Raw genomic sequence first — 25,392 nt, forward strand, 5'->3', positions numbered from 1 at the left:
ACAGAATAATATTCAATTATACTGTAATTGAGCAGTGCATAGAAAAAATAGAGGGGGTGGGGTGGGAGAGAATAAAGCAACAAGACAAACTTCCTACATCTCTCTTAGAGGGCCTTTTACCGACACTCAGATCAGGTGAGAGCTCTGAGCATGTTAGTGTTATATCACAACTGGACGAACCATTTCAGAAAGCTAGTGGAAAAACAGTGGGCTTGAGCAGCCAGGTTACAACACATTTGTACTACACATCGCGAAATCGCTGTTTGTCAAAATGCATCCCGGCTATTGAACACATATGTTCTCATTAACTACCCCCCACACCACCCCCAAAAAACACCAACCCAAAGAGACACCACTTTGAAGTGGTATGCTGTTAACCTACAGAGAAATGGAAAGTCCTAAAATCTGCCAATCTGCTGTTTCTTTGGGATAGCGGAGGGTGTCACGAATCAAACCAGTATTTGCAGAAATGTTAGGGAAACAGAGAAAATTAGCTGCCAGGGTCTGTGCTGGAGAGGGTGAGAGAATATAGACTTTTGGCGAAATTGAAATCCACGCAGTTTCAAATTATGAAACCTAAATTTTACTTACCATATTAAGAATATGTAGAACCTAACACTTAAGCAGGGATGTGGGTGGTGCTGTGGGTGTTAAACCACAGAGCCTTGGACTTGCCGATCAGAAGGTCGGCGGTTTGAATCCCCGCAACAGGGTGAGCTCCCGTTGCTCGGTCCCTGCTCCTGCCAACCTAGCAGTTCGAAAGCACGTCAAAGTGCAAGTAGATAAATAGGTACCACTCTGGTGGGAAGGTAAACGGCGTTTCCGTGCGCTGCTCTGGTTCGCCAGAAGCGGTTTAGTCATGCTGGCCACATGACCCGGAAGCTGTATGCTGGCTCCCTTGGCCAATAAAGTGAGATGAGCGCTGCAACCCCAGAGTCGGTCACGACTGGACCTAATGGTCAGGGGTCCCTTTACCTTTTTAAGCACTTAAGAACAACCTAAGAACCTAAGTTTGGTGTATTTGTGACATATCGCGTTTGCAGAAACAGTAATGGCCAGTGGTGGCAGATGGAACAGTAAGCTTCTGTACCTTCAAGGGGCAAATAAAAGTTGAGGATTGAAGCCGTGCTGGCTGGGGCCAATGGCAGTTGACCCATGACATCTGGGGGAAGGGGGACAACAAGTTTGAGTGAGGCTGGATTGATGTGCCCTGTGAACCTGGCCTGTTTATGCTTAAAAGTAGTCCCCCAAGCCAAATAAAAAGAGCCATGCTTCAGTTCCAGCGTTTTAATTTAATCATGAGTCACAGCTAATTTTTCCCTTTGTTTCCAATGAGGTTTCAATGCAATTGGCTTTTTCTGGATCAGAGCCAAGTATCTAGCCCTCAACATGCAGCAACAGAACAATCAGGTCTGAAATGCAAGATCTTGTAATAAGGCTAACAAGATCACATTAAAAGGTCTCTTCCTTCCCAGGTTTTCCAAGGAGAAAGGAGGAGGGGAAGTTCCTTTTTTTTAAATTGCTTTCATGTTTGCCTTCACATTTCAAGTTAGAGTGACTATTCCAGATGTTCCTCAAAAGGCCAAAGTTGCAAAAAGAAAGAAATGCAAGCAAAACAAGAAGTTATAAAAATTAGGCTGCATTTGACACCATTGTTTTCTAAAGATTGAGTCCCAGTCTCATAAAACATGTTCAGACATAAATTAAATGCAGGCACCTAGATAAATAAGGGACGCATGTGGTGCTGTGGGTTAAACCACAGAGCCTAGGACTTGCCGATCAGAAGGTTGGCGGTTCAAATCTCTGCAACGGGGTGAGCTCCCATTGCTCGGTCGCTGCTCCTGCCCACCTAGCAGTTCGAAAGCACGTCAAAGTGCAAGTAGATAAATAGGTACCGCTCCGGCGGGAAGGTAAATGGCGTTTCCGTGCGCTGCTCTGGTTCGCCAGAAGCGGCTTAGTCATGCTGGCCACATGACCTGGAAGCTGTATGCCGGCTCCCTCGGCCAATAAAGCGAGATGAGCGCCGCAACCCCAGAGTCGGCCACGACTGGACCTAATGATCAGGGGTCCCTTTACCTTTACCTAGATAAATATTTATACTTTTATCAATTTAGCAGGGTTTTTTGCATTTTAATTATATGAACACCATTCCCAATTTTGTATTTATTATATTATGGAGAGTTTCTTTTAAAAATCTGATCGGAAATAATGGAAAACCGTAGTTTCACAGTAGCACAGACAAGTCTTCACAAGCCTCTGATTCATGTCCTCCTTCATCTCCCCTTGGGAGCACCAGGCGCACAGAGGTGTGGCTCATATAGGCATATAGGCTTGTTCCTGCAGCAGAAAACCATGGTTTCCCTTACATATGAACCAGACCACAGGCTAAGTTCTCCTACAAACTATGGAGAAGAAGAACAGGAAACTAGGACCCTTCCTGCTGTCCTCCTGCAGGTGGATTTCTTCACCATGCGTAGCTTGAACAGTTCGTACAGATTCCAAACCAGCAAACAATGACTAGCGTTCGCCTTCCAAGCCAAAATTGGAAAGCATGGCTCGAAGCAAGTTTCTGTTTCTGGTTTGGAGGGAAAGTGCTAGCCACAGACTGCCAGTGGCAAATTACATAACCAGTGATAAGAAAACAGAAAGAGAAGCTGTGGATAGAAAGCACAGTGCAGACTTTCTATGCAAAGGATCCCAGGTTCAAGTCCATGGAATCGGAACAGGTGAAATGTTTTTTTTGGGAGATGATATATAATGAGTTGGAAAAAATGTTGAAATACACATTTACGAAGAAACCAGAAGCATTTATTTTGGGAATGGTGGGAAGTGATATAAATAGAAAAGGATGTAAGCTTTTTTTTATATGCAGTAACAGTAGCTAGAATACTATTAGCCCAGAAATGGAAGCAAGAAGAATTGCCAACGATTGAAGAATGGAGGATGAAGTTGATGGACTGATGGACTATGCAGAATTAGACAAATTAACAGGAAGGATCTGAAACCAGAAATTTACCGAAGACTGGAGTAAATTTACGAACTATATGAAAAGTATTTGTGATGATCAGACAACGTTTGCAGGTTTGCAATAAGTTCTGTGAGGAGTATTGTTGGAAATATTGTAAAAATGGAAAGGGGGAGATGATAAGTTAAAAGACAATATAAAATTAAGTAATGCATAAAAAGGATAAGACGGAAGATCATCAGAGGTGCTGATGGAAGTCCAAAAAAGTGTATTTGTAATAATTTGTGTGGTACGTTTTATAATTTGTATGTTAAAATTAATAAAAATGTATTTTTTTTAAAAAAAAAAAGTCCATGGAATCAGAACAAACAGCAAACCGAGTTGAAGGCATGGGTGGTGAGCAAGAAGTATGAACAAGAGCACTCCTCTCTGTTGTGGATCCTGTTTGCTTGCAGTAAGTTAAATGCCTCCAGAGCAGGTGGTACATTTTCAGTTGAAGAAAAACACAAAAGGCAGCCAAAATGAATAGTTGTTGGGGCAAGGTTGTACGGAGAGTACGAAAGTTGGCAAAACAATACTGTACTGCCCTTTTGAAACAAACAAAATGAACAGAAAGGAATCTTATTTCTGGATGTTGGACAGCCCAAATATTTTCACTGTCGTATTGAGAGAATCACAAGAACTGCCTCTTCTTCCTCCTCAAGCCTCCCTTCTTTAGAAACAGTATCTTTTAACATGCTTACGCCCTGAATTGTGTTTTCAAGGATACTAACAGTGTGTTATAGTGTGGCCTGTATCTGTTCTCACATTTTATGTCCACATCTTGCAAATGTATAAAGTATCAGAGTCTGGGAGGATGTGCAGATGAACAGGACTTCCTTATAGTGATCAAAAACGGTTTTGTTGCCTGACATCCCTCTAGGTTGCAAAGAAAAATCAGAATCATACCAAATTTATATATCTTACACATGCAACAATTCACACTGCAATCCTATCCTCGCTTACTTGGGAGTAAGCCCCACTGAATTCAACAGGACTTACTTCTGAGAAGACATGGTTGGGATTGTTAATGCAGCTCCTGGAATAGTTACAATGTTTTTGTCTTTAAATAAATCAAGGACAGCCCTTGTTAATGTCACTGTATTTTTAATTGCAGCAGTGATCATTCAATTAATCTCGCCTACAGAATCACACCTGTTTTGAGAGATACACAGTGGAAGGCTGTGCTCAAGGTCACATGGTCTCAGAGTCACAGGTCACAAAAATTGCCCATTGACCCCAACAGCTGTACAGGATGGATCACATTGAGACTGCAAGCCTAAACACACTATGAGTAAGCCTAGGTGAACATAGCAGGAATTCCTTCTTGTAGCCTCTCCAGACATCCTTTCAAATGTGTATTCATGATGATTTATGCTCATGATGGTATCAGAAAAGTTACTGGTGAACCCACTGTTTGCACCTGTGAAATTTTTGGAGCAGACACACTGCTCCATTTCCAATCAATGGCTGTCCCGTAGCTTCCCACTTAAATCCTGTAACCTTTTATACTATAAATGTTTGGGGTTGCAATTAGTGGTCCAGCTCTTGTTGCACCCTACTGCAGAACTGCTCCGCAGAATGCAATAACACGGGAGAAGAATCCCAGAACCAGTGCTATTTTTCTACTAAAAGAGGTGCCAGAACTCACCATGAATGCCTCCCTTCTCTTAGATGGGAGTGGTGCTGGGAGATGTGGGTGGCGCTGTGGTCTAAACCACAGAGCCTCTTGGACTTGCTGATCAGAAGGTTGGCGGTTCGAATCCCCATGACATGGTGAGCTCCCATTGCTCTGTCCCAACTCCTGCCAGACTAGCAGTTCGAAAGCATACTAGTGCAAGTAGATAAATAGGTACCACTGCAGAGGGAAGGTAAACGGTGTTTCCGTGCTCTCTGGCTTCCATCACAGTGTTCCATTGTGCCAGAAGCAGTTTAGTCATGCTGGCCATATGACCCAGAAAGCTGTATGTGGAGAAACGCCAGTCCCTTGGCCTGAAAGTGAGATGAGCGCCACAACCCCATAGCCACCTTTGACTGTACTTAACCATCCGTCCTTTACCTTTTTACTTTTTTTCTCTTTGAATGGCAACGGCACCCACCTGAGAGCTGCTGAGTTCCAGTGAGTTGAGGGGGGAGCCCTGCACAGAACTAATAAAGAAGAATGGTGTGTGGCCAGTTTAAATGCACAACTGTGCCAGTGGCACAGGGACACAGGTGGCACTGTGGGTTAAACCACAGAGCCTAGGGCTTGCCGATCATAAAGTCGGTAGTTTGAATCCCCGCAACGGGGTGAGCTCCCGTTGCTCGGTCCCTGCTCCTGCCAACCTAGCAGTTCAAAAGCACGTCAAAGTGCAAGTAGATCAATAGGTACCACTCCGGCAGGAAGGTAAACGGCGTTTCTGTGCACTGCTCTGGTTCGCCAGAAGCAGCTTAGTCATGCTGGCCACATGACCCAGAAGCTGTACGCCGGCTCCCTCGGCCAATAAAGCGAGATGAGCGCCTCAACCCCAGAGTCGGCCACGACTGGATCTAATGGACAGGGGTCCCTTTACCTTTACCAGTGGCATGTTGCAACAGCCTGGAGGGTCTCTACAGAAGGCTGCATTACCAGGCTGGAAGTTGCAGAGGCCTCTTGGATAAAACAAAATCCCCAGGTTGCAGATTTACTGAAAGGCAGTCAACGACATGCAGGGTGGATCCAAATACTGTTGTCTTATTTTTGCAACCTGATTACACTACACAGCTGCCCTAGAGGAAACTTCTGCTGGATTCAATTTTTGTATGTTTTAGTGTACCTGTTTCACTAAGTACCCTAAACTGGATGATTTAGAAACCCCAGAGGAGATGGCATCAAGTTTGTCTGCAAGATCGATTCTGGCTGCTGTATCCCAGGAGCCGAGAATGATCACAAACCTTTTATTTTGAAAGCATTCACTAAGGCCTTAATATAATTTTAAAGCAGCTCTATTACTGTCTTTTTTTCAGGCTAGGAACCTGCAGAATATTGACTGTAAGTCTGCCCCCTTACTGGGCAGGCAGCTTTGTGGGCAGGCCCCAGGCTTCCCTGGTAAGCCTGTCTATCACAGGCCGGATCGTCTTCCTGCCGCAGGAGTTAGGGGGCGTTCCCATGGGTGCAAGACCAAACGACTAATTGTGGCCCTTGGCAAAGTTTAAATGCCCAGCCTGTGGGGGCATTTGGCCTCTCTCTTGCTGCATCAGTTCTCCCACCCACCCTCCCTCAAATCGGAGTTTTTTCACAGATGGTACAACCTTACTATGGACAATGTCGGCCACCTAATTTTCAGGGGCCGGGCAGGAATTCTTCCAACTTGGCTAATGGGCATCACCATTTGGGTTTTTGCCTACCTCACAGCAATCATCACAACTTCGTAAGGCAGATGGGCATTGGGTAAGCATAGTCTTGGTTGGAGGGGAGGTTTTAGCCTCCTCCTGCCCTTCCGTGGGTAAGGGTATCCTGTTAAAAGGATCTGGGAGGAGTAGCTCCTGTCCAATGCCCAAACAGGGGCTAGGGCCATACCACACCTTCAACAGGGACTATTTGCAATTTGACATAAGTCAGAGGGCATCTCCCCCCCCCCACTGGCTTCACCCTTAGAAACACTCCCAGCGGACAGGCTGGAGTGGCATACACAGTTGCTTGCCTCAATGCCTACGGTACGGCCAAACCTTCACATCTGTAACCAATAAAGTTGTGGCCTTATTTGATCCCAAAATCAATATGCTGTGTGTTGTCTAGTTATTCACACATTAGGGAACCGGGTGGTCACAGGGCCTCGATATGCAAGCTGCCCAGCATTTCCTGAACAGCTTTTAAAACCCTCTCTTTTCAGAGGTTTGCTAAACATTGAAACAAACCCAGCATTCCCATGTATTTTAGAAATCTGTGGCTTGCAAACACATCACTAACTAGAAATCACTTAACCTACATAGTGATTGTGTACACTGGCATTAAGAATCCTGAAGTTCTGTTTTATTTTGTTCTGTTTTGTTCTGTTTTATTAAGAGTTCTTTGGAGTTTTTTAGTCTAACATTCTATACCACTTTCCTGGGAGTAACCCCACTGAAATCAATATAATTTACTTCTAAGTAGAAATAGAGGACCGTGCTGTTATTTTGTGTTCTATTGCATTTTTAAATACAGTATATTTTACTGTAGTTGTGTTATTGCTGTTCACTACCTTGAGTACCATTTGGTGGAAATGAAGGATACAGATGTAGCAAACAATTGCATCTCAATGGCCTCCTATATACTGTAGTTTTATCTTTTTTAAAAAATAAATGCATGATTGCATTAGACATCTGTTGCATAACTCGGTAGCTAATGAACTCCAAAATCCAAATCGGTCCCAATAAAGATATAACCCAACTAGGGACATCCTAAGATCCCAGCCCTCTTTTTGACCAACATAAGTGCCTTTGATTTTTATGCACGTTGGTAGTCAAAGGTTGCTCTTAAATTTCTTCTTTTATTTCTCGCCCTTTTAGTGGGCTTGCTGTTGTTTTCTTGCGCTGAGCAACCTCCTTGTTTTCTATTCTGTATCAAACTGCTCTAGGCTTGTTAATGCTACTTGCTAAAAGCAGTGGGAGAGCTGATTCACCCAAGACCTTTAACTCTTCATGCAAGTGGTCCCAGCTATCTTGAGGCATGCACAAAGATAGCCAAATGCAACGCAGAGATTTGATCATTGGATTCCTGAAACAGCAGCACTTTTTCCACCCAGAGCTGGAATTTCCTCCTGCCCAGCTGTATCCACAAAGAGAGGAGTTCCCACATTACACGGTCCTCATGCATGCATACCCAGAAATGGCTGTGGATAATCACATACAGGAGGGAAATGTCTTGCTTATAGAACTGTGATGCTATCAGACTCCAGATCCCATCATCCCCAACCACTGTTCATGATGGCAGGGGCTGATGGGACCTGGAGTTCAACAACATCTGAAGGGTTGCAGGTTCCCTATGCTTGTAATAAAACCTACTGGCTTTCCAAAACAACAACAACAACAACTCATCATTGGGAGTATGTGAATCAGATCTACATGTGTAAAGAGAGACCCCATTGAAAGTACAGCAATAAGGGATGCTGCTGAGCCACAACAATACATTCATTTCCTAGTTCCTATCAAATAAACACAAAAAGTCAGAATCAAAGTTTATCTGTTTCTGGAGTGGGAAGCTTGTGCTCTACCCCCAATGTCCCTGGGCTAAACTCTGAGCCTCCCTGACTAGGTCTGTTGGAAGAGGGAGTCCAATGACATCTGGTAAGGTAAAGGTAACGGACCCCTGGATGGTTAAGCCCAGTCAAAGGCGATTATTGGGTGCGGCACTCATCTCACTTTCAGGCAGAGGGAGCCGGTGTTTGTCCACAGACAGCTTTCTGGACCATACGGCCAGCATGACTAAACCACTTCTGGAGCAACGGAACACCGTGACAGAAACCAGAGCACACGGAAATGCCATTTACCTTCCCACCGCAGTGGTACCTATTTATCTACTTGCACTGGCATGCTTTCAAACTGCTAGGTTGGCAGGAGCTAGGACAGAGCAACAGGAGCTCACCCTGCCATGTGGATTCGAACCGCTGACCTTCTGGTCAGCAAGCCCAAGAGACTCAGTGGTTTAGACCACGGCGCCACCTGCAAGTGCATGTGTAACAGGAGTCGACTATAGCATTAAGACATGTCCTCACCTTACATTCAAGGCGTCAAGTACTTAAAGTTACATTAAACAAAGAACTCTCTCTCCACCATCCCCCCCCCCTTCATGGCAGGAGGCAAACTGATTTGACAGACTCGCAACAGAGCTCCGAGTCCAACGCTACTGCCAAATTAATACTGAAACAGTATAGCCACAGAAGTTGCTTTTGAAAAAATATATGGCACTAAAAGTCAAGACAAGAGAACTGTGGATTTATATGAAGAAGCAGCAGCAGCATATACCGCAGCACACGGATTCCCTAGATTTGGTGGGTTACAGAACAAGAGATCATTGCGGTCTAACATGCTATATTTGAAAACAGGCTGGGTGGCAGTCGTGGGGGGAGGGGGGGCTTTCCACCTGCAGCTTTTCCTATGCAACAGAGCCAACTGTTTGGATTATAGGCTGTTCATAGGATATTTCTGGACTCATTTTAAAAATAAAAATAAAAAGACCTGTGTTTCAGAACAAAGCTCCTGTGTGTGGGAGTGCAGCTGTAAAGCAAAGAGCATTGTTATGCAAGCAGATATGAATCCATACCCAATGATCAAATAAGGTTTTGGAATTGTTTTGACAGTTGCTAGCTAGCTCCGATCGACTCTTCATCAGAGTGTTCGTAGGCAAAGATAAGAGCCATGATTTGACACGCAGTTAGGCACCCTCAAGTCAATTGATTTCAAAGGGCTTTAGGTACATGGAAACTCTGTGGCAAATACCTTTACTGGTTATAGTTTTTTGCAACAGAATGCTACGTTATTTGGAAACAAAGTTTCTTTCTTTTTGAAAAAAGTAAGTTCAGTGAAACCTACCTATTTTAATCATCATCTCTATTATTTCCTTGGTTAGTGTGTTGGATCAGGACCTGGGACGCAAGAGGGATCAAATCCCAATGTAGCCATTGCAGCTCCCTGGGTGACCCTGGGCCAGTTGCAATCTCTCAGCCCAACCTACCTCACAGGGTTGTTGTAAGGAGAAAAACCATTGAGCTTCTTAGAGCAAAGGTGGGATACTGAATAAAAACAACCTGTTCATTTTACACGCAACTTAAGTCTTACTGTAGTGTAGAAGATTTGTATCATTACGTGCCAAAGCATCGACTGTGTTTTCTGAAAGGCAAGCAAACAAACAAAAACCAAATACCTTCATAGAATAGATCCAGAGGCAGTTTATAGAGATAATAAACTGTGCGTGATAATTTACAGTAGACTAGACCAACACTGGCTACACTAACCAACATTGAATATTTACTTACATAAGTTCCATGGCAATGCTATCTGTTGCTCTTACAGAGCTGGACAGCTTGCCTTCTTTGGCACAAAGGAGAAGCCGCAACTGGCAAAGCTGCACAACTGTGTTGTCAAAGAATGCTCATGAAACACTGCATGTTCCGGACAGCAATGTTTTATTGGTTTCCTTAAAAGTGCAGCGTTTTAGCCACTTAACTTGAAACTTTGGGGGGTCTGCTGTTGTTTATAGCATCCTCTCATACAGTCCATTTATAACCTCTCCCCCCGTAATCTAAACATGCTTGCATAGCAACAAGTCCAGCAGCTTTCAGAAGGTACTTGTTTCCTGCTTGACACATTGATTCCCCCCCCATAGATTTCCCCCACAGAAACTCCTCCAATTTTCATAATTCGCGCACCAGATTTCTGACCCGTGTGTCTGGTTGCACAACAAACCCCTGTGACACACTGTACAAATGGCATGCCCCCCCAACACAGGCATTATTGCCACACACAAACAAACCCACCACAACTCATGGGCGCATGCACCCATGTTTGGGATCACCGCAACAGAACATTATCAGCAGAAAGGGAATTTGGACCATTCTCTGTCTCCCTTGTTTCTGCAAAAGAGTAGGGCTTCCAGAAGCACTGGGTGTGGGTGAGATCTCTGACAAAAGTCAACAGGCAAGGTAGCAGAAGATCATTAATATTCTGTTGTGCATCAGCAACCTCTCACTAAATAGTAACAATAAGCACATGCAGGCAGGCCTTTTGTAAAATATACACCGGCCATTTTTCATAAATTATATCGTATTCCCATATCACATTTAGGGGAAGGGACATAGCTCACTGGAATAGAAGGTTCGAGGTTCAATCCCCAACATTTATAAGTAATGTTGGGAAAGATTCCCTGGCTGAAACCCCCGGAAAGGCACTGCCTCTCAATGTAGACTAACTAGATGGGCAAAACTGGTCCCACTCAGTATTCCACAAACCTTTATCCCCACATTAACTGGGAACAACAGTTATGTCTATTTTAATGTTTCCCTAGGCATTCTTCACCTTGGGCAGGAATTACAACTGGTGGTTTATCACCTGTGTTACAGCTACAGCCCAAACACATCAGTATACAAGTCTTCACGCTTCTCTTAACAGCTTCCAAATATTATTCTCCATATTACCTCATCAGACCAGCAAGGGGGGCGGGGAGGGGACTCTAAGAGAAATAGCAACAGAATGATGCAGCCAGGTAGTTTAATAAGAGCAATGCATTTAAGATTGCCCAGCTGCAACTGACAAAGCCCAAATTGGATTAACCAGCTAGTGTCTCATCACACAAAATTCAGCCATAGCACTAATAACTTGGTGGGTTCCAGGCACGCAAACACTGCTTCATAATAATAATAATAATAATAATAATAATAATAATAATAATAATAATAATAATAATAATAATAATAATATGCTATTTAAGTTTTAATTTAAACAACACTAGGAAATAGTTCAGATAGGAAAGCATATCCCGCCCCCATGCACATCCTAGAAAAGTGTCGCTTACCTTCTGCAAAACAGAGGCCACCCTTTCTGAAACTGGAGGGCGAACGCTTCAGAAATGGTAAAAGTTAGACCTGAAGCTAGGGAAACATTTATAAGAACTGCAGAGGGCACTGACATTTAATCCCGGATGCACATACGGGGGTGGGAGGAAAAGGTGACCTGCTCGGCACGTACCGAATAATAATAATAATCTCTACAGTATTAATAAAAACGGTTCGGATGCAAGCGGAGCTCTATGGAGAGACCTGCCAGCAGTGCCGCTGGAGGGCAGGGGGTGGGGATGTTGTATTTCGCCGGGAACAAAGCGCCAAGGTGAAGCAGACCGGGAGCCAAGAAAGCGCTTTCGCCCCAGAAGGGCTGGAGAAAGAGCAGAGCCACGCAAGGACTACCCACAACAACAACAACAGAAAAGCTGCCCACCCACCGCCCACCCAACGCGAGGAACTAGCCGACGGCTCTCCTCTCCGCGCGCTTACCGGGAAGCAAATCCCGCGGGGCAGCGCGGGGCTTACTTCCGAGTAAAGGGGCGCGGAGCCAGCTGGAGAGAGGAGGTAGATGCAGGAAGGGAACCGTGTGTCTGTCTCAAAAGTGAGACGAGGCCAATGGAGAGTCTCTCCCGACCCCCGAGGGAGGGGTCGGCCAGGCTGCAGCCCCCTCTGCATAGCAGGCAAGCGCGCCTCCTATGCGCCTCCCGGGCGCCAGGCGATGGCAACTCCGCGCCCCTCGTACCTGCCGGCCGGCCCCCTAGACTCGCCAGCGCCGGAGATCCGCTGACGCGCGGCTGGCGACCTCAGCACGGAAGGCAGCCCTGTGCCTGCAGCAGCAGCACCGCATTCCCCCCGTCCACCACCTCCTCCTCCCCGCCTGGTTCTGCCATTGCTCCCGCCAGGGTCTTACATCAGCTGCCGCCGGAGGATTCCGGAGAGGAAAGGCGAGTAGCAGCAGCAGCAGCAGCAGCCAACCACCCTTTCTGTTTGCACAAGATGCTCCGGGAAGGAGAGGGAGGGCGGCTTTCCCCGATGTCTCCCACTCCCTCCCTCTCTCCCTCCTCCCTCCGGGCCAGACTTTGGCGAGGTGCTTTGTTATTGGCGGACGCCGCCGCTGGACTTGCTGCTCCCGGGTGGTTTCCCCCGAGCAAGCGTGAGAAAAGGACGCCAACTCCGCCGGCGCGCAAAGGGAGCGCGCGCTCCTCCAGCAAACGCGGCCCAGCCGGGGTGGGAGAGGAGGGTGCTCAGCAGGCGCGTGCACAGACTAGGAAAGAGGCACGGGCGGGGGGGGGGCGTCTATGTAATCCTATGCATTGCTGATCGAGGCGGGGGGGGGCAGAAAAGGGTTATGCGCGCGCCAAGGACGGGGGCCCACCCGCTTTATAAAATGCATTATTACGCACTCTGCATGGCCAGGGCTCTCCGGCTGCTGGCGTCTCCCCGCCGCCAGGGGCAGGACGAGTGAGCGAGAGAAGCGCCAGCCAAACTCCTGTCTCCCTCCTCCCACCCAGGGCACTTGCAAGCTGTGCATGACAAGTGCACAAAGGCGAGGCCCTGCTCGGTGCCTCTTTCTCTTCCACGCTGCGTTTGCATGCCGAGATGTTGTGCGCTCAATAAGACAGGAGGCGCATTACTATCGCTGCCCGCGCATGGGTGGAGGCGGCCAGCGGCAGCGATACCTGCCAACAGAAGCACAGTAGCATCGATTGGCCACCAAATCGGAACAATCCTCAAAAGAGTTGGGTTTAGGGATTGGGGGAGCGGTCAGAAACAAGCCTACCCAAACACACAAGGCAAAGAGAAACTCTCAAAGTTATTTTAAGGGAGGGTGTGTTCTTAAAGTTTATGATTGGTCAACAAAATTACGCTGCCTTTTATTTGTTTGGATGACGTATTTTATTGATGAGTGTAGGCTTGCTCATTTAATACACTGCAGTTCCTGCTGCTGTTTGCACAAAAGTATTCTGAACACACCAAAAATTAATAGCTATACTCCCTTTGTAGGTAGAGGGTCGTTGGGGTTTTTTTGCAGGTCATTTGTACATCTTATCTATCAAACCTCTTTTGCCTTTAAAAAGGTAAAGGGACCCCTGACCATTAGGTCCAGTCATGGCCGACTCTGGGGTTGCAGTGCTCATCTTGCTTTATTGGCAGAGGGAGCCGGCGTACAGCTTCCGGGTCATGTGGCCAGCATGACTAAGCCACTTCTGGCGAAACCAGAGCAGCGCATGGAAACACCGTTTACCTTCCCACCGGAGTGGTACCTATTTATCTACTTGTACTTTGACATGCTTTCAAACTGCTAGGTTGGCAGGAGCAGGGACCGAGCAATGGGAGCTCACCCCGTCACGGGGATTTGAACAGCTGACCTTCTGATCGGCAAGTCCTAGGCTCTGTGGTTTAACCCACAGCGCCACCAGTGTCCCTTTTTCTTTTGCCTTTGCTTCTATCCAAATCCTGTATAATCTTACTGCTTACAGGTTTCCCATAGGCATCTGACTTGGAGAATAGGATGCTGAACTAGATGGGACCTTGGCCTGATCCAGCAAGCCTCTTTTATGTTCTTATGTTATGTCTGGTTCTCATAAGAAGATATTTACACCAGTACTATTGTGGGGAAAGTAGAGCACAAAAACATAAATGCAAGCAGCCAGTGCTAAACCCAAGTCATTGTTACAAAAAAATAAAAATAAATGCAAAGCTTCCAGCTTGTTTTAATTCAAATTGTATTTTAATTGTGATGTCAACCTACTTCCTGCCCAAATATTTCCTGGTGTGGGGAAAATGAGAACAGCACATTTTGCTTAATGGATAATTCAGATGGGAGGCTTCCATGCTACACTACACTTGCTAAATGTTTGGAAACCTGTATTATAGTTAAGTACATGTTTACAGCTGTGAGCTATATGGTTCTACAAGCAATGTGTTGTTAGTCTGAGAGAGATCAGCATTTCCACATTTCTAAGGTAGCCTAGAGAAACTTATTATAGGTCTGAGTAGCTTATATATAGTTTGAATACTTGCATACACATGGTGGGAATTACAACAGGCGGTGAGAAATTGGGGGGGGAGGCCCCCACAGCTATTCCTAGGCCTCATGCTGCTTCCTTGTTTTGATTCATAACTTGAAACACAGTAATGGGTTTAAAGCTTGTAGCTTGAATTGAAAACACAAGGATTGGAATGCAAATGATCTTGAAAATTGGAGAGCAAAACTGGAAGCATTCGATCAAAAGCAAAAGGGGCAATCATATTGCACACATACTTGTTTTATTGTAAAGATTGATCACCTGCTCTTCAGATTCTCACAGCAACCTGACAACATTTCAAAACGCCATAAAACAAAAGCGTACCATGAAATCTGCAAAGTCTGTGCACGTACCACAAAACAGGTCAAATTCAATGAAAAGGCCTGGCACCAAAATGGCTTCAAAGTAGGTGTCAGGTGAACCTTCCTTGGTGAGAGCAATTGGGGTACCACCATTAGGAAGACCCTTTCCCTAGTAACCCCCTCCCCTGCTATACCTCAGATGACAAGAGAACCCTTAGAAGGCTCTTTGATGAAGATGTATAGGAAAGCCTTCAGATGAGCACACGAGGACAAAGGAAAGGCAAATACATTATATTGGAAAGATTCCAGAATTAGATATTTCTTTATTACAGAGGGTGCCATATTCATCTCTTCATGCAAGCTTTGCAACAGGGTCCCCCAGTAATTTTGTGGGCTACAGTTCCTGTCCTTAAGCAGACAGCTATGGATTCCACACTTTACATGCAAGGCGTAGAAGTGCAGTCATAATGAATTTCAGAACAAACACCAATGTTGGTAACCGGCAATATTTCGTATTTGCCTGCACATCCTCATGGTTCCAAACAGGAGCAAAGAAATTGTGTGTGTGTGTGTGTGTGTGTGTATAGAGAGAGAGAGTTCTGCAGCTATTCCTAGGTCTCATGCTGTTTATCTTTTTGATTTGTGGCCGGTGGGCTGTAAATAAATTATATTCATATTCATTTATGTGACAGAACTTGAAAGGAGGAGTGAGTAAATGAGTTTCTGTAGTTATATACCCAGAAAAGTGATGCCATGTGGTTGCAGGGAGAATTATAGCTGCATGTAGGAATAAAGGCTGCAGGTGTGCTGTTGGAAGACATTGCTAGGCTCCACCCCAAGCAATCAACCTGAAGTGAGGGGCAGAAATCCCAACATACAGTGGTACCTCGGGTTAAGTACTTAATTTGTTCCAGAGGTCCGTTCTTAAATGAAACTGTTCTTAACCTACCAGAAGCCTTTCTTCTTGGAATAATAGGTCTGTAATTGCCCAAGAAAGATGTTAGATTGTTTTTTATAGCCACAACTGCTGCTAGGATTTTGTTGGCCAAGAACTGGAAAACACAACAGTGGAGGAATGGCAGATGAAGATGATGGACTTTGGGGAGCTAGCCAACCTGACCGGAAGAGTCCACGACCAGAAGGAGGAGTACCAGGAAGAATGGGTGAAATTCAAAGACTACTTAGCTAAATATGCTAAGATAACTTAAATAGAAATACTTGCAAGTACCAGATTGGCTTAGGATTTAAATATGATGTCATAGAATAATATGTTTAAAGTTAATATGAAAAGAAAGAAAGATGTTACCCGACTAAGTAAATTTTATGAGAAATTAGTTTTGGAAAACTGTTACAATGATATACATTGAAACTCAGCCAGGGGGATTTGAGGAAGTCACTTAACAATGTGAATAATAGTGGAATTATTACAGTTAGGATTTATGTTTGTTTGTTTATGTTTGTTATAAATTTGGAAAATCAATAAAAAAAATTGGGGAAAAAAGAAACTGTTCTTAACCTGAAGCACCACTTTAGCTAATGAGGCCTCCTGCTGCTGCCGCGCCACCGGAGCACAATTTCTGTTCTCATCCTGAAGCAAAGTTCTTAACCCAAGGTATTATTTCTGTGTTAGCAGAGTCTGTAACCTGAAGCGTATGTAACCCGAGGTACCACTATAATGTGTTTTGACTTAAGAATGAACATTTATATCTCGGATTCACCAGATGTTGCTCAACTCTGACTCCCATCTTCCTTGACCAATGGCCATGCTGGCTGATGCTGATAGGAGGTGCAATACAACAAAATCTCAGTTTCCTCACCGCTTATGTACAGAACACATGCACAAGCATATACTCAGCCCCAGCCCCAAAATGGAAGAACTTTGCCATCAGGAATATCCATATAGATGTATGTGCACAGAGTGGGGGCTTTTTACTGGATAGCGGGACATGCAGTTCTTTCCTCTAACAACACAGGGTTTCAAGGCGAGCATCTGACATCCAGTCGAAATAAAAAGCTTCTAAGCACTTAATATTCCCAGGCTCGGTTATTTCCTAACTGAGGATACTGCTGTGCAAATCCCTCCTGTTGGAACATGACCCACCAATGATTTCATTAAGATGCACTTGACAACTTTTGTTTGTGTGCTGTTGTTTTTTGTAAAAATTCTTATTAGAGCACCTTCTTCTTGTTGTTGTGCCTCTTTTCACTCCCATGAGTCACAAAGCTGCTTCCATATCATAAATAGTAACACCACAACAACAACATAAATCATATATAATAATAAACCAATCAACCACCTTCTATAAAACACTATTGACAAACAACTTTAAAAAATAGGCTAAACAGCACAACCACAAAAAAGTCACAATATTCACAAAGCATTACAGCACCCATAATCTATTAGATTTATATTATATTAAATAATGTATTTATTATTATATTGTTAGGCACAGGTTCCTGTATGCCAGGGGTCAGCAACCTTTTTCAGCTATGGGCTGGTCCACCGTCCCTCAGACCATGTGGTGGGCCAGAGTATATTTTTTTTGGGGGGGAGTGAACGAATTACTATGCCCCACAAATAACCCAGAGATGCATTTTAAATAAAAGGACACATTCTACTCATGTAAAAACATGCTGATTACCGGACTGTCCGTGGACTGGATTAAGAAGGCGATTGGGCCGCATCTGGCCCCCGGGCCTTAGTTTGCCTACCCATGCTGCATGCTTTACTGTACACAAGCTATTGCAGCTGTAACTCAGTATATAGCCTGCTCCTGTGTATGCTTATTTGGCAGCAACATCCACTTATTGGCTTAGGCCAGGCTTCCTCAACCTTGGCCCTCCAGAAGAAGAAGAGTTTGGATTTGATATCCCGCTTTATCACTACCCGAAGGAGTCTCAAAGCGGCTAACATTCTCCTTTTCTTTCCTCCCCCACAACAAACACTCTGTGAGGTGAGTGGAGCTGAGAGACTTCAGAGAAGTGTGACTGGCCCAAGGTCACCCAGCAGCTGCATGTGGAGGAGCGGAGACTCGAACCCGGTTCCCCAGATTACGAGTCCACCACTCTTAACCACTACACCACACTGGCTCCAGATGTTTTGAGACTACAATTCCCATCATCCCTGACCACTGGTCCTGCTAGCTAGGGATCATGGGAGTTGTAGGCCAAAAACATCTGGAGGACCGAGGTTGAGTAAACCTGGCTTAGGCTGTAATCCTGAATGCCATGCGGCCCTCTAGATATTGCTGGACTACAACTCCCATCATCCCTGACCATTGTTCATGCAGCTGAGACTGCCTTATACCGAGACAAGCAATTGGTCCATCTAGCTCAATACTGTTGAAACTGGCTAGCAGTAGCTTTCCAGGGTTTCAGGAAGTTGGCATTCCCAGTCCTACCCACAAATGCCAGAATTGAATCTGGAAGCGTCTACATGGATTACAGAGGCTTCGCCATCGAGCTACAGAACGTCTTCATGCATAGGATTGCACTATAAGGCTATTTTGCTGTCAGGTTCACCTCAGTTCACTCATTTCCAATTACGGAAAGTCATTTTCGTGCCGTTTGATGTGTGAAAAGCACCTGACAGTCCCCAAGTCGGAGCGAGCAGAGCTGTGCAAAATAAATAGGCCCCAGTCACTGTCACCTGAAGCTGCAGATCATCAGCCTGAGCTGAAGGCCACAGGGTATGAGAGACCATCTAAATGCGCTAAGCGAGCACACCCAGTTCCTAAGTAAGCCCAATGGCAGTACACTTTACAGCTTTATGATTTAGCTTTGAGGCCCAAATAAGCAAACTGCCACTAGACACAAGCCATTTATTTTAAAGTAATCCTATGTCAAGAGGAATACTCAGATTTTAGAGTGGGAGCCAAATGCCACCTTCCGGACCTCTCTACCCAGCCACTAAGATGTTCCCCAGGCACCACACCTCACCAGCCTTGCCCTTGGGCAATCCTCAAGTGTTTTCGCCTGGCTGGGATATGCCGCTGAACTGTAAAAATGCCCCATTGCTTGTCACGATGGAGACGTGTGTTCATGTGTGAGGGAGACAAGGAACCTCTGGCTTTAGCATGCTGGAATGCAGCCTAGCTCGACAAAGGTCACATCTGCACTAAAGACTTAAAGTTAACGTCTTCCCCCAGAGAAAATTTGAAGAGGCGGAGACTGGATGCAGTGTGGTGTAGTGGTTAAGAGTGGTGGACTCGTAATCTGGGGAACCGGGTTTGATTCCCCGCTCCTCCACATGCAGCTGCTGGGTGACCTTGGGCCAGTCACACTTCTCTGAAGTCTCTCAGCCCCACTCACCTCACAGAGTGTTTGTTGTGGGGGAGGAAGGGAAAGGAGATTGTTAGCCGCTTTGAGACTCCTTCGGGTAGTGATAAAGCGGGGTATCAAATCCAAACTACTACTACTACTATTCTTCTTCTTCTCCGCCTCTTCCCTGGCGCCCGCCAGCACTTGGCGCCCCGGCGCCCCACGCCACTAGCCTCTATGGGTAAGACACCCCTGCTGGAAATTGTAGCTCCATGAAGGGTAAACCACAATTCACAGGATTCTTTGGCGGAAGCCGTGTGCTGTTAAAGGTATGGTGTGAACGAAGGTAAGAATTGCGGGGATGTAATTCACTGAGAGCAGTCAAGTGCAACATTCCTTGTTTTGCTAGAGTGGACATGCAAGGGAATGTTTGGTCCAGCCAGTCAAGACTTCCTGTTTCTTCTGGCTGGAGCATCCTTCCTTGCATGTCACTAGTGGGTGGGCGTGACCTTTCCAGACCTGGTAAAAGGCCAAGACATGCTGCCACTGCCTCTTTTTTCCATCTTCCTTTCGTCCTGTGAACACCTGGACTGCTAACTGCAGTCACTGGGTAAATCTCCCTTATGGGGTAAAGCTGTTTGTATATATTCAAAACATTAAGCCTGTGCTCTGCCTGATCTAATAATAATAATAAATTATTATTATTATTTATACCCTGCCCATCTGGCTGGGTTTCCCCAGCCAGTCTGGGCGGCTTCCAAAAGAATACTAAAATACCGTAATACATCAAACATTAAAAGCTTCCCTAAACAGGGCTGCTTTCAGATGTCTTCTAAAAGTCTGGTAGTTGTTGTTCTCTTTGACATCTGGTGGGAGGGTGTTCCACAGGAAAGGCACCACTACCAAGAAGGCCCTCTGCCTGGTTCGTTCCCTGCAACTTGGCTTCTCGCAGTGAGGGAACCACCAGAAAGCCCTCAATGCTGGACCTCAGTGTCCAGGTAGAACGATGGGGTGGAGATGCTCCTTCAGATATACCGGACCGAGGCCATTTAGGGCTTTAAAGGTCAGCACCAACACTTTGAATTGTGCTCGGAGACATACTGGGAGCCAATGTAGGTCTTTTAAGACTGGTGTTATGTGGTCTCGGCGGCCGCTCCCAGTCACCAGTCTAGCTGCCGCGTTCTAGATTAGTTGTAGTTTCTGGGGCACCTTCAAAGGTAGCCCCACGTAGAGCGCATTGCAGTAGTCCAATCAGGAGATAACCAGAGCATGCACCACTCTGGCGAGGCAGTCCACAGGCAAATAAGGTCTCAGCCTGCGTACCAGATGGAGCTGGTAAACAGCTGTCCTGGACACAGATTTGACCTGTGCCTCCATGGACAGCTGTGAGTCCAGAATGATTCCCAGGCTGCGCACCTGTTCCTTCAGGGACACAGTTGCCCCATTCAGGACCAGGGAATCCTGCACACCTGCCCGCCTCCTGTCCCCCCAATCCATCTTGTCAGGATTCAACCTCAATCTGTTAGCCGCCATCCATCCTCCAACCGCCTCCAGACACTCACACAGGACCTTCACCGCCTTCACTGGTTCTCATTTGAAAGAGATGGTTATCATCCGCATACTGATGAACACCCAGCCCATGATCATGAGTAAACTTTATTTTTGTTACTTATGAATAAGACTGTGGTGTCTTTATTCTTTTAGGAGGGATTCAAGTGGTCTTACCAGGAAAATATTAGAACACATTTCAGTTGGGACAAGCCAGATTGGGGGTGCCTGTTTAGGAGAATAAGAATTCAAACTCAGCCCTCCAGATGTTTTGGGACTACAACTCCCATCATCCCTAGCTAACAGGACCAGTGGTCAGGGATGATGAGAATTTTAATCCCAAAACATCTGGAGGGCTGAGTTTGGGGGTGCCTATTCTTAAGAAACTCACATGAGTTTGCAACCAGCTTTCTGTTGCGTAAGAAGGGGAATGCACTCTGCTAAGTACAGAAACTTGCTGGCGCAAGTTAGGAGGGATATTAATAAACAATATATCCTCTCCTGCCACCCTGAACATTCCCACAAGAATCACATCCGTTGCTCTGTCTGCCACATCCACTTTTTGTCTCTGTCCCACCCACCTCTGGCATGAGAAATGTGACCCGTAGACATTAAAAGGTTCCCCACTCCTATTTTAGAGGTAGTTTGCATTTGTTTCTTGATCTAGATTTTTCAAATTCTATGTTAAACGGGATCCTTCCAGGCAGCTAATAATCACCAAATTCCAGCAGGCAAAGGGCAGAATCTTACATTACTCCAAAAGTCAAGCTAAAAGCAAACGTTTGCCAGAAAGGTCAAAGCCAAGGCTTGGAACTGGACCTGGAAACAGTAATAATACTGGTGTTACAATCAGGCTCCCATTAGGCGCCCCTTTCACTAACTGAAGAGCGTGAAATGACAATAATATGCAGGAAGAGTGCATATTACCCCATCCTTTGCCCTTGGAAATTTAGAAAAAGCTGCTGCAGGAGAAGGATGTGAGCAACATCATGGGAGGGGTGCTTCTAGGACGAAGATGAAACTACGACGTTCCCTTGTTATCTTTGCTACTGGTTCCTGTGTGCTGTTTAAGTAATCTTGCTACATTTATAGTATTGTAATGTGTGGGGTTGGGGGGGGGGTAAGCTGTTCTATTTTTGCTCTGCTACGTTATTTTGAAATAGTTTTTGTAGCGCCTGTTTGAAATGCATCCCTGTTTCTTGGAGCACGGCTTCTTTTTTGGAAAAACGCCCCACAAATAAAATGGATGAGTGAACGAGGGTGAGGAACCTGCGGCCCTCCAGCATTGCCAGTGGCCAGGAAAAATGACATCCGGGAAACCACCCGTTCCCCATAACCGATCTACTACTAATAATTTGCATTTAGCAAGAGCGAATTCACGTGCTGGCAGGCCGCAGCACACACATTCTAGAGATGAATATAGCATACAGATAGCCAAGGCAGAGTAAATAGGTCAACAAATATTTATCAAAACCAGGTTGGCCTTTCAGTGTGTTTTATGTAACAACACACTTCAGCTCAGCAAAAGCAGGTTGCAGTTCCTGGCCAGAGTTTCCTGGGGAGTAAAGCACCCTGATCCAGTTTTGCCACTTTTCTGTGATTAATGTAAATGTGCTGCAGAAATAGCTGCCTCTTTCCATCGACCATCTGCTTGGTGCATAGGTTAAAATCATCTCCTGTGTTTCGTCATCTACTCGGGAATAATTCTGCCTTAACCACCACTGTTCAGGGAAGTTTTTAATGTGTGACATTTTAATGTATTTTTAATCTTTGTTGGAAGCTGCCTGGAGTGGCTGGGGAAGCCCAGCCAGATGGGTGGGGTACAAATATATTATTATTATTATTATTATTATTATTATTATTATTATTATTATTATTATTATTATTACTGTTGTTGTTATTGTTTAGTTGTGTCCGACTCTTCTTGACCCCATGGACCAGAGCACGCCAGGCACTCCTGTCTTCCACTGCCTCCCTCCCGCAGTTTGGTCAAACTCATGCTGGTAGCTTCAAGAACATTATCCAACCATCTCATCCTCTGTCATCCCCTTCTCCTTGTGCCCTCCATCTTTCCCAACATCAGGGTCTTTTCCAGGGAGTCTTCTCTTCTCATGAGGTGTCCAAAGTATTGGTTCCATACAGCTTCATGATCTGTCCTTCCAGTGAGCACTCAGGGCTGATTTCCTTCAGAATGGATAGGTTTGATCTTCTTGCAGTCCATGGGACTCTCAAGAGTCTCCTCCAGCACCATAATTCAAAAGCATGAATTCTTCGGCGATCAGCCTTCTTTATGGTCCAGCTCTCAATTCCATACATCACTACTGGGTAAACCATAGCTTTTACTATATGGACCCTTGTTGGCATGGTGATGTCTCTACTTTTTATTATTATTTATTATTATTATTATGCTTATATAAAGTCTGCTTATGAACATTAAGAAGCCTACTGTGGCCATGCACAGTGGTCTTGCAGACAGACCCTCCAAGTGTCCCTACTTTCCAGGGACAGTTCCAAATTTACAGAAGCTGTCCCGGTTTGTGATTTGATCTTGGAATGTTCCGCTTTTCCTTAGGACACCCTTATTTTCATCAAAGAAACTTTGGAGGGTATGGAGGTTTGTGATCCCCGAGCCAACCTTTAGAAGACATCTGAAGGCAGCCCTGAATAGGGAAGGGTTTTTTTTATGTCTAATGTTTTATTATGTTTTTATATATTCTGGAAGCTGCCCAGAGTGGCTAGGGCAACCCTGTCAAATGGGAGGGGTATAAATAAATTGTTGTTGTATAGGACACCCCTATTTTCACTGGAGAAATGTTGGAGGGTATGCCTGCAGATGCTTATGGGGTGCACATGAGCAAGACACATGAACAACAGCACTCTCCCATTTATGATCACCACTGCTGATTTATCTCTTTCCACTTATGTCCCAAAATGGTGTACAAAATATTATCCAAACAGTTGAGCTGATGGCACTTAATTTTTCTACATGTAGAAACTACAGTGGTACCTCAGGTTCCATACACTTCAGGTTCCATACACTTCAGGTTACAGACTCCGCTAAACCAGAAATAGTATCTCAGGTTAAGAACTTTGCTTCAGGATGAGAACAGAAATCATGCTCCGGCGGCGTGGCAGCAGCGGGAGGCCCCATTAGCTAAAGTGGTGCTTCAGGTTAAGAACAGTTTGAGGTTAAGAACTGAACTCCATAATGAATTAAGTACTTAACCCAAGGTACCACTGTACTCACAGCTAGATTCTGGCAACAATTGAAACAACTTCTCTACTTTTAAAAATTAAATAAATTGTTGGTTGTAGACCTTTTGTTACCACCAGTGTGTTTCTTTCTGGGGAGATGCAGGGGGACGCATAGCCCTAAACATTTTGTGAATCTAACAGGAGAAGAAACTATTTAAAATATATATATATTAGTTTCTTCTCTAGCACGGTGAATTGTCAATTCTGTTGCTACCCCTGATGGCAGCCTCACTTCCTGTCACGGTGTTTCCTGAGTCTCAGATGGAAGCAAGCATTTAATGTGTGAAGCAGTGTGGAATGTGGATGTTTTACTGATGAAAGTTTGGCTTCATTGAAGGGCAATATTTCAATGTGAGTAGGAAAATTACTATTTTTCATCAGAGGAATCAGGAAGATGTTGGTGCGCACAACCTCATAACAATGTGGAAGTTATTATGTGCTGTCCGCTGTGTAATATGAGGTAATGTGTGTTCTTTGTACTTTTTCTGTTTACTGTATTTATTTCCCCCCGATTTGAACTATAAAATGGTGATTTTCTTGAGTCAAAATGAGAGTAGCCCTAAACATTTTTTTTTTGGGGGGGGGAATACTGGTTACCCTGCTAGAGTCTACCAATCATGGATATTCCAGTGACAAGCATCACTATGGAACAAAAAAGTGGATTGAAACAGGCCACACCCATTGGAGTTACAAAGATGACTGCCCTGCCTTTCATTGACACTGGAAGATACCCAGCAGCAGAAAAGTCACCTGGTAGGATCATTGGCAGAGAGGCACTGTCTGCCAAATAAGCCTGCTGTTGCTGCTGTGTAACTTATTGACTGGCATTTCAAAGTTGTAGCCACATACATTCTCCCTTCTGCAGGGTCATTCCATGTCAGTTCAACGCGGTTACACCACCCACCGTCTCAGATTTTGATGAAACTTGGTGTACACCCTTCCCTTATGGTTGAAAGAAACCCCCTTATTTTTTTCCTTATTTCCTTACATGTGAGCAATTAAAATTTCTGACTGATTTTTTTTTAGATTGATTTCACGATATAGCCAATTTTCATAGTTTCAAATACCCCCAAACTGAAAAACAAGTCTGCACTTTTGAAAAAAACACACACCCTGTAATAACCAATATGATTTTAGATTTTAAGAGGAACAACTTTGTTTCGTTAATTTTTTCTTTTACAGCTATGGATTGTAGGAAAGTTGTACCCAGTAGCTATTTCCCCCCCCCCCACAATGTCCAAAAAATGTAAAATTTTGTTACAAGACATAAAAGACCCATAAATTTTATTCTTTGTTGAGAAAGGGTATGTCTTTGCAATAATTTTCACCATCAAAAACCTTTGATTGCATCGTGCCCTAACGCTGAAAATTTAGGTTTCCTAAACCTAGTTTTTCCACCAGAAAAATGACATTTATACATTTTTTAAGGCATTTATAAAATCTTTTGAGTGCTGGTGTATTTTTTCCTGAAATCCTCATCATATTATTGATCTCTGTGTAAA

General features: G+C 44.8%; 1 protein-coding gene across 6 annotated transcripts in view; it reads right to left on the reverse strand.

Moving 5' to 3' along the window:
• The window catches only part of PLCB4 (phospholipase C beta 4), a 246,337-nt gene that overhangs the window by 199,676 nt on the left and 21,269 nt on the right, over positions 1–25,392 (reverse strand). For 2 of the 6 annotated variants that reach the window (XM_081905989.1, XM_081905994.1), the window contains exon 1: positions 12,407–12,727. The exons of 1 other annotated variant lie outside the window; for it this stretch is intronic. The gene's annotated coding sequence lies outside the window, so the exon portion shown is untranslated. Of the gene's footprint in view, positions 1–11,510; positions 11,893–12,238; positions 12,355–12,406; positions 12,728–25,392 lie in introns of those variants that run through there. 3 more of the 6 variants (XM_081905990.1, XM_081905996.1, XM_081905995.1) reach the window with 2 other exon arrangements.

Source organism: Podarcis melisellensis, assembly GCF_964234715.1.
Source record: "Podarcis melisellensis genome assembly, chromosome: 3".
NCBI lineage: Eukaryota > Metazoa > Chordata > Lepidosauria > Squamata > Lacertidae > Podarcis > Podarcis melisellensis.